General features: G+C 47.5%; 1 protein-coding gene across 49 annotated transcripts in view; it reads right to left on the bottom strand.

The window, feature by feature from the left end:
• GPHN (gephyrin) overlaps nucleotides 1-13,318 on the bottom strand; it is a 534,893-nt gene that overhangs the window by 392,061 nt on the left and 129,514 nt on the right. The window lies entirely within an intron of this gene.

The raw sequence follows: 13,318 nt of genomic DNA, 5'->3' as shown, positions 1-13,318 counted from the left end.
GAGCTGCCATGCTGTTTGTTTTCTAAGCTGTCAACCAAACTGGAACTGATGATGATAGGAGGAAGATAACAAACAAGAGAGAGAGAGCAAGTGCCGGGCAAGTCCCTGGCGAGTTAGCAACGCCCATCATAACTGCAAGCTACGGTATTTTTACAGGTTTTGCTGGCGTGACAGTTTCCCTTTAAAAGCCTTCAAAATCCTCCTGTTCGTCATCTGATATCATAAGTACATCAATGACATCTTGTGATACATTTGTAAGGCAGTCATCGTATGGATCGAATTCCGTATCAGATGGTGTGGTCTCAGCTTCGGCTTCCTCTTCATCTTGCCACAAGTAGTCGTCCTCCATACCATCTAATGAATTTGATATGCCACACTTCTTGAAAGACTTGATTACTGTTTCTGCATCAATATCATTCCAGGCTTTTATGACAAACTTGCACAAAACATCCAACTGTGGAGCACGCATGTTTCCTCCTTTTGTGAATGACTTTTCGCCGCTAACCATCCATTCATTCCACTGTTCTTGAATGCGATCTTTAAATGGCTTGTTTAGGCACACATCCAGTGGCTGTACCAACGATGTCAATCCTGCAGGAATAACTGCCGCATCTGTGTTTAGTCTTGCAAGCATTTGCTTGGTGCTGGGAGTTAAATGAGCCCTGAACATATCCCACACCAGTAGACTACATTTTTGAATAAGTCCACCTGGTCGCCTGCTCCATACATTATCAAGCCATAGCTTTACCCCTTCTTCATCCATCCAGCCTTTTTCATTCACATGTACAAAACAACCAACAGGGAACTTGAATTTCGGCATTGTTTTTCTTTTAAAAATAATCATTGGTCTTAGTTTGGCGCCATCAGCTGTGCATCCTAGTACCACTGTAAAACTGGACTTCTCATGTCCTGTTTTAATTAAAATTGTTTTTTCACCTTTTTGATGGACAGTTTTATTTCCAACCATATCAAAATTCATTGGAATTTCATCCATATTTCCAATACTACTTAACGCATAGCCATGTTTAGTGCGCTGTTGTATTACGTATCGATGGAAACTATTTACTTTGCTATCAAGATCTGCAGGTAATTTTGGGGCAATTTTCATCTTTTGCCTCAGTACCATATTATGCCTTCCCATGAATCTAGTACACCAGGATACAGTGGCCTTAAATCTGTTGCTGTGATCTGGGTTAGATTTGGCCCACTGAAGTGCAAACAAATGTATTTTATTTCGTGTCACTACATAACCGTTTTGGCGATGCTCATTCACCATGTCTGCTACATGTTTTTCGAGTTCTGGCCAATGTGGAGTGCCTCTTCTTAATGCACACTTACCCCTTGGCATACTCTTTAATGCTTTTTCATTTGCTTTCCAGTCCCGAACCATCTTTTCTGTTACTCCATATTGTCTTGCAGCAGCGCAGTTATTATGTTCCATGGCAAAGTTTACAACTTTAAGTTTGAAACTGGCTTCATATTTCTTTCTTCTTGCTGGTGGAGCCATGATGGGGTTTTGACTGTTGGACATTTGTATACTGTACTGTATGTACTGGTGCTATACTGTATGAACAGGTACAGATACTGGTGCTGTACTGTATGTGGTACCCAGTATACAACAACCAGCCAATCACGGCAAGCGATGTACCTTACCAGCGATTGGCTGGTTGTTGTATACAAAGCCTGCTTGGATTGGTCAGCTCTCCCTGCCTGCCCAGCCCTCCCTGTCTCCAAGACTATCAGAGCGGTAGCGCAAACACGCCTCTTTCACCTGTCTGGCCCGCTGTTGTATCCTATTACCTCCTTCTCTGCCTCTCAGATCTCGCACATGCGCGCCTGCGCCGCTTCACTGCAGTCCTCAGGAGCGAGATCTGAGAGGCAGAGAAGGAGGTACGGTAATAGGATACAAGGGCGGGCCAGACGGGTGAAAGAGGCGTGTTTTTCTGGGCACAGCGCCGCTCTCTCTTTTTTCCATACCCCGGGCGTCCCGGACGCCTGCAGCTTGCTCCGCCCTTCACTTACACCTTCCCGGTGAGGCGCCCCCTCACCTCGTCATCGGGCGGGGATGCGGCTGCGGCCGTTTTTGAGCTCCCCCCACCATATGCGGCGACCGCAGATTCTCCAGTCCGGCTCGGAAGTTTCAGCACCCGCCCTATAAGACGACACCCGGCGTATAAGACGACCCCTGACTTTTGAGAAGATTTTCCTGGGTTAAAAAGTAGTCTTATACGCCAGAAAATACAGTATATCCTTTGTATTCACTGACCCCATAGATTACAACTGTTTCTAATGATGTATGTCAAACCTTACAATGTTTATGTGGCCCAGGGCCACTGAACTTATTTGGTATTTCAAATCTCATATTCATTTAATGCATAACTCTCATTTGTGTTTCAATTCAACTGTACTATCCTCTTAATAGTGGTCAGGCCAGAGTTCGAAAGGATAATTCAAGACTATGAAGAACATCCAAACCTTAAAGAGATTTAATAGTAATGATACTTATAATAGTTTTCATGCCACTATAAATTCCCAGCGCTTTGATGCTAATCATATTAAATCCTCTAAGAGATACATTCTTATTGGACTCTGTCAGTTTAAAAAAAAATTCATTATTCTTATTTCAACACATATTTCCATTTAAAAGATCTCCTATGCTACAGATACCTGGAGACCTAAAAGAGAAAGGCTGAGCATCACACAAGCATTCCCTGAGTTATCAATATAACAGACGAATACATCTGTTTTTAAATGAGCAATTAATAGCACACCAAGAAAACTGGTCATGAGGAGATCTCATATGTTTCTCCCCATTCTGCCTCACAACACACACCCAGGGGAAACATGAACTTATTACAACTTAAAGTCAGGGTGTGCAGTATTTCAATTTGTCTACCTACCCCCAGATCTCCAGAGTTCCAACTACACAATATCTCTTTTCCTCTCCCTCCAAAAAAAATGTGTATTTCATCTTTTTTTTATATATAAAGTAAACCATTCACTCTACTTTGTCTCTGTCTTCTCTTCCTGTGTAATGTAACTTACTGAAGTATTTCCTTCAGACAGCATGAATAAAATTTGTTTGATTCAAACATAAGAACCAAATGTGTTGTGGATTTCAGCAAAAGAAACACTTTAATGAGAAAAAAAGTTGGGGAGCTGTTAATCAGAGGAGATGACAAGTAAGGCATAAATAGCTTGCAGATATGAATGCTGAAATACCAAGCAAGTACTGTGTTTGTTCAGTAGGCTCAACTAGATTCAGCTGCCCTTCAAGCCTTCCCTTTGGGAGCTGACAGCAGAGTGTACATAGTGACCCCAAAACAGCCTTTTCATACCAGAGTATAATTTAATCTCAGTAGAAGGAATGAAAACATAACAAGAAAAGATTTTTTAGCACAAATATTGTACATGCATAACTGTCTTACCCTAAAGTTTAAATAGGTTTAGCTTATCCAAACATGCCCCCACCTTGGTTTGGGAGGACAGTCTGCTTCACAGAGCATACTCAGTGAGAACCACTGCGACATTGTCTTTTAAGTATTGACAAATGGGGGGATGAAGGGGCATAAGATGTGTCTGTCTGCCAACCTGTCTATCTGACGGTCAGCACATGGCTTAACTGACCCTCAGTAATCAGTTAGCAACCAACACAAAAATAATCAAACCAATATTTGAATACATAGTATTCATAAAATAATACAGGCATCTATCACATCCTTCACACATATTATTGTGTATTCTATATGTGCCACAAGTTACAAAAATACTATTTCAGAAGTGCTTGTGAGTTTTTAAAACATTTAGGAACTATTTTTCATGTACCTCTGCCTGTAAATCAGAACCCTCAAGACAATGAGTCCAAATATCAAGGAGAGAAAAATGCATAACTAATTAATGTCAGAAACATATAAAAATAACCCTCTGGCTGGCCGGCCCGATGCGGCTGACTGCCGGAGTTAACAGTTAAGGTCCGGTTAACCATAACCCTAATGCTTACTGGTTAATCGGTTAACGTTTTACATCCCTAGAAGCGAGTGCTATATCCCATTGAAAAGCTTGGACTCTCTGCTACTCAAGTTATAAACCTTCTTCTAATTCTTGTCACTGAAGGTTTCTGAGACATTAAATCTGTCACTAATCCAAGAGTAAATAGTGTCAATCCTAGGTATGAGGTCGATATAAATTATGGGTGGGGAAAAAAGGAAACATTTCTCTGTCAAACTATTTTTTTTAAATAGTGTCTGTTTGAAGCTATTTCAGATTTGGAATATTAATAGTGGTCTTCCTGGAAATGCATTAGTGAACAGAGTACAGGTTGAGTGTATTACACAGTCCTGCTATTTTCACATTGATATCACCATCAGATGTGTGTATGTTATATACACATATGTATATATACAAATATAACATACACATAATGTATATCAAACATGCATACATACATCATGGAATATCAGGGTCGGAAGGGACCTCAGGAGCTCATCTAGTCCAACCCCCTCCTGAAAGCAGGACCAACCCCCAGAAGATTTTTATCCCAGTTCCCAAATGGCCCCCTCAAGGATTGAACTCACAAGCTGGGGTTTACCAGGCCAATGCTCAAACCACTGAGCTATCCCTCCCCATAATATTAACTGAAGTAATTTATTCAGCTAGTGATTTTTGTATTATATTAAAACACCATCAGATATGTTCTGAATTAATTCTGCTGCACCATCCATTAATTATGCCCATTCTCCTTAAAGGGAGCCAGGCAGGTAAAACCCCAGACAGATAGGAGTTATAGAGTATACGAAGAGTGGAATATATTTCAGCTTGGAAAATCCTCCATGAACTTATCTAAATCTTTTTTGAACCCTGTTATAGTTTCGGCCTTCACAACATCCTCTGGCACCCTCTTGTTTGTTTTAAACCTGCTGTCTATTAATTTAATTTGATGACCCCCTAATTCTTGTGTTCTGAGGAGTAATTTTTACTTATTTACTTTCTCCACATCCGTCATGATTTTATAGACCTTTATCATATTCCTCCTTAGTCGTCTCTTTTCCAAGCTGAAAAATCCCAGTCTTATTAATCTCCTCATTCGAAAGATGTTCCATACCCGTAATCATTTTTGTGGCCCTTTTCTGAACCTTTTTGAGATGGGGCAACAACATCTGAACACAGTATTCAAGATGTGAGCGTACCATAGATTTATATAGAGGCAATATGATATTTTCTGTCTTATTATCTGTCCCTTTCTTAATGGTTCCCAACATTGTTAGCTCTTTTAACTGCCGCTGGACAGAGTGGACGTTTTCAGAGAACTATCCGTAATGACTCCAAGATCTCTTTCTTGAGTGGTAACACTGCTCTACAGCCAAAATGCTTCTGAAATAAATGTAGTCAAACTTTACTAATTCTGGGTCACTGAGAACAAAAATGATGCTTAAAATTGTTGATTGGCTCTAGTTTTCAAGATATGCTATTGGGTCAGTATATACGACCCTTGACTTGGGAATGGCGGAGGATAAGTGAGTTATAAAGGGAAGGGATCTCAATTTAAACCAGAAATGACTAAAATATATCTTTGACTGGATCTATGAATAAATCTGTGACTGGGTTTGGACAGTACTTGCTTTTTAGGTAAAACAATGAATGATGCAATCTGAAGGTGGTATTGCGTCATACATGATATGAATTGCATCATGTTATTCCCAGAAGTCATGGATGATGCAATCATAACGAAGCTTACATCACTCTGCTGAACAAATTGCCCTATATCAGCTCTAGAAATCATACAGTGTCATGCTCTCTTATTTGTCAGTGTTTGATTTTGCAAAGGGACACATTTCTGTTTAGCCAAAGTGAGCAGAGATGCCTCGTACTTGTGTGAACAGTGCAGATAACTTTTGCTATGTTTGTGGTGAAGTGACTTTGGCATCACAAAAGCGCAGTATAACCACTATGGTTAAGAAAGCCTATCACCTTTATTTTGGCTGCAAAACTGGAGATCAGGTCAAGAGGTGGGCCCCACACATATGCTGCAACACTTGTGCAACAAATTTTCGCCAGTGGTTGAACAGGAAAAGGAAATCTATGCCTTTTGCAGTGCCAATGATTTGGAGAGAGCCAAAAGATCATACCAGCAATTGTTACTTCTACATCTAGATTTTGTTCCACCGAACTGCGGAGCAGTGAGCGACGAGCACGGCGAGCGATTTCACCAGGACACTGCAACAATGGAGAAACGCTATCAGGGCAAACGGAGCCCATCAATGCTTGCAGACTATTGCTGGACAGTGACAAGAGATGCTCCATTTAATGAATACAAGAGACAAGCCAAGAAGCGCCGAGTAGACACTGAATAGGACTAAACTATGTACATAACAGTTTTTTGCCTTTTGTTTCATAATTTAAAAATCAGCAAAAGAGTTATATAAATAAAAGTGTTACTTAAACAGGACAGGTGAAATATTATCATGTAAAGCAACCATAAACACAAGAAAAGACCTAGGTTTACAATTTATGATTAAAACTCTACTACCTACACAATATACATAGACATAAAATGTAAAAACTTAAATATCTTAGAAACAGTAGCCCATCAGTTGTTTTAATTGTCATATTTGAATTCAACACATCAAAATACATAATAAATAGCACATTTTATCTCTGAAGCAGACAACTTCTCAAAAATTGTAGACCAGTGTAATAGCTAATTTAGACCCCATAATTTTATATGTATAGTTGGGATTATGTTTTCCAATGTACATTACTTTGCATTTATCAACATTGAATTTCATCTGCCATTTTATTGCCCTAAAGCAGGGGTAGGCAACCTATGGCACGTGTGCCACAGGCAGCACACGAGCTGATTTTCAGTGGCACTCACACTGCCCGGGTCCTGGCCACCGGTCCGGGGGGCTCTGCATTTTAATTTAATTTTAAATGAAGCTTCTTAAACATTTTAAAAACCTTATTTACTTTACATACAACAATAGTTTAGTTAAATATTATAGACTTATAGAAAGAGACCTTCTAAAAACGTTAAAATGCATTACTGGCACGCGAAAAAAAGATTACTCACCTTTGTAACTGTTGTTCTTCGAGATGTGTTGCTCATATCCATTCCAATTAGGTGTGCGCGCGCTGATCCGAATGCAGCATCGTCTCTGGACTGCTGTACAAGCGCATAGTGAGTGGCGAAGGTGTGGACCAATGACCAAACCGCCGCTCTACAAATGTCCTGGATCGGGACATGAGCCAGGAAGGCAGTCGAGGAGGCTTGGGCCCTCGTGGAGTGGGCGGTGAGGCACGGCGTCGATGCACCGGCCAGGTCGTAGCAAGCACAAATCCAGGACGTGATCCAAGAGGAGAGATGGTGCGAGGAGACCGGTAAGCCTTTCATCCCGTCAGCCACTGCAATGAAGAGTTGCATCGTCTTCCTAAACGGTTTCGTACGCTCAATATAGAAAGCAAGGGCCCTGCGTACGTCCAAGGAGTGCATATGCTGTCTTGACGGGTGGCATGCGGCTTAGGATGGAAGACTGGGAGGAATATATCTTGGTTCACATGAAAAGCTGACACCACCTTGGGAAGAAAGGCAGGGTGGGGGCAAAGCTGCACCTTGTCTTTATGGAAGACTGTGTATGGAGGCTCAGACGTGAGTGCCCTGATTTCAGAAACACGCCTTGCTGAAGTGATGGCTACAAGGAAGGCGATCTTCCAAGATAGGTAAAGGAGTGAGCAGGTAGCCAATGGCTCAAACGGGGGCCCCGTGAGCTTGGAGAGAACCAGGTTAAGATCCCATGCCGGAACGGGTTGGCGCTGCTGTGGGTATAGCCGGTCTAAGCCCTTGAGGAATCTGACGACCATCGGGTTTGAGAAGACCGAGGAAGCGTGTTCTCCTGGGTGGAACGCCGAGATAGCTGCCAGGTGAACCCTGACCGAAGATATCGCCAAGCCCTGCTGTGTTAGGGATAGGAGATATTCAAGTATAAGAGGAATAGACGCCTGCAAGGGGGGTGTGGCCCGCTGCTCGCACCAACAGGAGAACCATTTCCACTTGGCTAAGTGGTCCGTGTTGAGGGCTTTCTACTTCCCAGCAGAATCTGTTGCACTGGATGTGAGCATCGTAGCTCTATCCGATTCAGCATCCACGCTGTAAGGTGGAGCGATTGCAGGTCGGGGTGACAAAGTCGGCCGTGGTCCTGAGAGATCAAGTCTGGGCACAAGAGAAGCGTGATCGAAGTTTGTACCAATAGTTCCAGAAGCGTGGTGTACCAGTGCTGTCTTGGCCAAGCTGGAGCGACTAGAATCATACGTGCCTTGTCTCTGCGTAGCTTGAGCAGCACCCTGTGGACCAGTGGGAATGGAGGGAAAGTGTAGAACAGCTGGTCTCTCCACGATAGGAGGAAAGCGTCCGACAGGGAGCCCGGAGATCGCCCTTGGAGGGAGCAGAACACGTGGCACTTCCTGTTGGCTCGTGAGGCGAACAGGTCAACCTGGGGAAATCCCCACCTCTGGAAGATGGAATGGATGATATCCGGGCGAATTGACCACTCGTGCGTCTGGAAGGATCTGCTGAGACGGTCCGCTAGACTCCGTCTGGACTCCAGGGAGGAACGATGCCATGAGATGTATCGAGTGGGCAATGCAGAACTCCCACAGGCGAATGGCCTCTTGGCATAGGAGAGACGACCGGGCTCCTCCTTGCTTGTTGATGTAGAACATGGCCGTGGTGTTGTCTGTGAGGACTGACACACAACGGCCATGTAGGAGACCGAGAAATGCCTGACAGGCTAGGCGCACCGCCATTAGCTCTCAAACATTGATGTGCAGAGCTAGTTGGGATGCGGTCCATAGGCCCTGGGTATGGTGCTCCCCTAGGTGAGCGCCCCAACCTAGAGATGAAGCGTCTGTGATCAGGTGCAGGGAGGGTTGTGGGGCGTGAAATGGCACTCCTGCGCAAACCGCCTTGTGATCCAGCCACCAGGTGAGAGAGGTCAAGACCGAGTTCGGAATCGTGACCACCATGTTCAGGCTGTCCCGATAAGGACGGTACACCGACGATACCCAGGCCTGAAGTGGGCGAAGCTGAAGTCTGGCATGCCTGGTTATGTAAGTGCAAGAGGCCATGTGTCCCAACAGGCCGAGGCACATCCTTATTGTGGTGATTGGAAAGACCTGGAGTCCTTGGATGATGTTTGTGATGGTGTGAAACCAAGTGTCTGGCAGAAGAGCTTGGGCGAGTCTGGAGTCTAAGACTACCCCAATAAACTCTATTCTCTGGGTTGGCTCCAGAGTGGACTTTTCTCTGTTGAGTAGAATGCCTAAGTCGTGGAATGTTTGTAGTATTATCCGGACGTGAGCTTGAACTTGCTCCCTGGTGCAGCCGCGCACCAGCCAGTCGTCTAGATACGGGAACACCTGTATCCTTTGTCGACGAAGGTATGCTGCCACGACAGCCATGCATTTGGTGAACACTCTCGGAGCCGTGGACAAGCCGAAGGGAAGGACGGCAAATTGGTAGTGCACATTGTTTACTAGAAATCGAAGGAAGCGCCTGTGCGGGGGGTAGACTGCTATATGAAAATATGCGTCCTTCATGTCGAGGACGGCGTACCAGTCTCCAGGATCCAGGGAAGGGATGATGGTCCCCAAGGAGACCATGTGGAACTTCAACTTTACTATGAATTTGTTGAGTCCGCGTAAGTCTAGAATGGGTCGCAGACCCGCTTTTGCTTTGGGGATCAGGAAGTAGCGGGAGTAAAACCCCTGCCCCTTAACTCTGGGGGAACCTCCTCTATGGCCCCCATAGAGAGGAGCCCAAAAGCCTCCTGTGTAAGGAGATGCTCGTGAGAAGGGTCCCTGAAGAGGGACGGGAAGGGGAGGTGAAAGGGGGGGAACAAAGAAAACTGGAGAGCGTATCCACCCTGCGAAGGACCCAACAGTCCAAGGTTATAAGGGACCAAGCACGGTGGAAACGGGAGAGGCGATCCCGAAAGAAAGGAAATGGATCCTGGGTAGTGGCTGGCACGCCGTCCTCGAGCGCACCTTCAGAAGTTTTGCCTAGGTCCTGAAGGTGGTCTAGGAGGGCCTTGGTTCTGACCGGGTTGGGGGCTGGTCGACCTGCGTCTACCACCTCGTCCCCACCTTCTCGGACGAGGAGGAGGAGGGTAGAACCTTTGTGGCTGGGGCCTAAAGGGCCTGCGCTGGGGTCCTGGGACATGCATCCACAGGAGCGCATGATAGTTCTGGAGTCCTTGAGGCTCTGCAACTGAGAGTCCGTCTTGTCCGAGAACAACCCCTGGCCCTCGAACAGCAGATCTTGCAGGGTCTGCTGCAGTTCTGGCAGGAACCCCAAAACCTGGAGCCAGGAGACGTGTCTCATGGCTATCCCAGATGCTAGTGTCCTGGCGGCCGAGTCCGCTATGTCGAGGGAGGCCTGCAAGAAGTTCCTAACCACCTTTTTACCTTCCTCCACTAGGGCCCCGAACTCTTCCCTCGAGTCCTGGGGGACCAACTCTTTAAATTTACCCATGGAATTCCATGAGTTGTAATTGTACCGACTCAAGAGCGCCTGTTGGTTTGTGGCTCTGAGCTACAGACCCCGTGCTGAGTAAACCTTGCGTCCAAACAAATCAAAGCGTTTAGCGTCCTTCTATTTGGGCGCTGCCGCCTGCTGACCATGACGCTCTCTTGCGTTCACTGAGGAGACTACCAGTGAACACGGCGGAGGGTGTGTATAGAGGTACTCATGGTCTTTAGAGGGGACAAAGTACTTCCTCTCTACACCTCTGGCAGTGGGAGGGATGGAGGCTGGGGTTTGCCATATGGTATTAGCTTTAGCCTGGATCGTACGAATAATGGGCAACGCCATCCGGGATGGGGCATCAGCTGAGAGGATGCTCACCACCGGGTCCTCCACCTCCACTATCTCCTCAGCCTGTAGGTTCATGTTGCGTAGGGTGGCACGGAGGTCTACTGGAGGTGGGCCTGAGGCTGTTGTACCCGCCACCACCTCATCTGGGGAGGATGAGGACGACGCCTCAGGGGGTAAAAAATCCATATGAAGGTCCGGCTCCAAGGGTCCCTGATGTGCAGGATCCCCTACACCGGGGTCTGGGGCCTGCGTGGGTGTCGGCACTGGAGCCTCCATGCCCCCTGGGGGAGGACGGGAGATGGTGGCCTCAGGAACCCTGGGTTCAGAGTGTGCCGAGCGAGAGCCCCTTGAGCTTGGTGATATGCCCATGCGGTCCAGAAAGACCAATGTGCAGGGTCCTGTCTAGGGTCCTCTGCCCCCTCCTGCCAATAACCGAAGTCGTATGCAGCCTGACCCTGAGCAGGGTATGCTGATCGGGAAGCCCCTTCCGATGAGCGAGACGCCGATCTTGAGGGCCAGGGTGGTGCCGAGCGTGGTTGCAGGGGCTCGTCCTGGTACGGTGCCGAGCAGTGCCGGTCCACAGGCAAGCGGTCTCTGTGCGGTGCCGGTGAGTGGTACTGGGATCAAGACAAAGACCGTCTGTAGACTCGGTGCCGGGAGCGGCCTCGCAAACGGGAGTGGCGCTTATACCGGTGCCGGGAACTGCGTCTGGACTCCGACCGGTACCGATGCTCAAGTCGGTGCCGAGAAGTAGACCAGTGCCGGGAGGAAGATCTGGGCAGCGAGTCCAACCGGCGGCGAGATGGAGATTGGTGCCGGGACTGCGAGTGGCGTCGGGACCTGCTCCGAGACCGGGAGTGGTGCCGCGAGTCCACGCTCGGAGATGGAGGGCGTATCAGGGCAGGCTTGCCCCTGGATTCCACAGTACGAAGGGCATGCGGTGCCACGGGTTGAGATGGCGCCAGCTCCATGAGGGCGATGAGGTCTTTCGCTGTTGCAAAAGTCTCCGGTGTAGAAGGGAGACAGGGCTCAACCACAGGACAAGATGGTGAGCCAGTCCACATCGGACTCAACGGCCCTACACCCGGTGCCGGAGTCAACGGTGTTGACGATGCCTGCACCCTCTGGCGCTCTAAAGCCGGACGCGGCTCTACCACCAGTGCGGGGGGAGCCAGTGCCTGTTGGACGGCAGCATCCTGGGTCTTGCGGGGTCTTTTATGCCCCGGAGACAGGGAACGGCGCCAAGGGCTTGCGGCGGACGTGGTGCCGAGGGAGGACGGTGCCGTGGGGCCTTATCCGTGTCAGCTTGCGGTGCAGTACCGGAGGGTGCCGCTGGGGCGCTGCGCACCGAGGCGCTCAGTGCCGGGACTTGGCGCGCCGAAGGAGGATGTGGGCTAAGTGCCGCCTCCATAAGGAGCTGCTTAAGTCTAAAGTCCCGCTCCTTTTTGGTCCTGGGCCTGAAAGCCTTGCAGATCTTGCACTTGTCCGTCTGGTGAGACTCCCCTAAACACTTCAGACAAAAGTTGTGAGGGTCTCCCGTTGGCATAGGCTTAGCACAGGATGCGCACGGCTTAAAGCCAGGAGCCTTGGGCATGAGCCCGGCTGCGTACCGGGGGGAAAAGGGGGGATAATAGCTCCCTTAACCCCCGCTATTTATAACTACTCTACAAACTATTAACAACAAACTACTAATCTAAAGAATATAACCAACAACTATCTACAAGAAGTAACAAGTAAAGCTAGGGAGAGTGGAGAACAGCTATGCCGCGCTCCACAGTTCCAACGACCGTCAAGGGCGGTAAGAAGGAACTGAGGGGGCGCTGGGTCGGCTGGGGTATATATCCAGCACCATGAAGGCGCCACTCCAGGGGGCTCCACAGCCGACCCACCGGGTGTTACTAGGGTAGAAAATTCTCCGACGATCATGCACGCAGAGCACGCACACCTAATTGGAATCGATATGAGCAAGCACTCGAAGAAGAACCTTAAATTAGAATGAATAAATGAAGACTCGGCACACCACTTCTGAAAGGTTGCCGACCCCTGCCCTAAAGGATGTGAAATCAAAGAAAATATGGACTATGTTCACTAGATTTAAAGTGGTCAGGGACTAGGATGTGGTCACTCTGGCCTAATGACTAGAGCAGTAATTGGTAACCAAGAATAGGAGCCAAGAGTCAGATCCAGAGGCCAGAAACCAGGACAAGGATCAGAGCTCCAGTCAGAGGTCAGCAATCAGAGCTGACAGTCAAAACCAGGTTACCCGGAGTGAGGGCAGGCTGGAGCAGGGCTTGAAACTAGGTTGGAGCATGAGCTATCACAACCATGGGCAATATTTCAAACAGCTGCTTGTGCTGTGGGTTTAAGAGATAATCTGCTGACTCTTCCCACCAATCAGGCAGTGTAGCCACTAAGGCAGTTTACTAAAGGCCAACTCTGCTCATCAGGTTG

Source organism: Chrysemys picta, chromosome 4, assembly GCF_011386835.1.
Source record: "Chrysemys picta bellii isolate R12L10 chromosome 4, ASM1138683v2, whole genome shotgun sequence".
NCBI lineage: Eukaryota > Metazoa > Chordata > Testudines > Emydidae > Chrysemys > Chrysemys picta.
This window is presented reverse-complemented; position numbering and strand designations above follow the sequence as displayed.